Source organism: Cariama cristata, unplaced genomic scaffold, assembly GCF_000690535.1.
Source record: "Cariama cristata isolate BGI_N322 unplaced genomic scaffold, ASM69053v1 scaffold14848, whole genome shotgun sequence".
Taxonomy (NCBI): Eukaryota; Metazoa; Chordata; class Aves; order Cariamiformes; family Cariamidae; genus Cariama; species Cariama cristata.
The window spans coordinates 29,428-29,725 of NW_009629527.1; positions in this window are offsets into that span (position 1 = coordinate 29,428).

Genomic DNA, 298 nt, shown 5'->3' on the forward strand with positions numbered 1-298 from the left:
ACGTGGAGCCCAGCCGTGCCGGGCGGGCTCGTCGTCCCTACTGCCTGTTTCACACACAGCAATGACTGCCAGGCTGTGAACGTCACTGATAAACAGAGCTGCTCCTAGTAGTAAAGTCAAAGCAGCGTGAATGTCATTTTTGTCTGTGATCCAGCCCAATTTTTTAGTTCATGCTCTGCTGTGAAGCTTCCCTTCCACTTTATGCGTGAGCACAGCTGCAGGCCAGCTCCTTTTTACTCCCTTACTCATAGGAAGTATTTGAGTTTCGAAGTTTTTCAAGGAGAAAGCCTTTTCACGG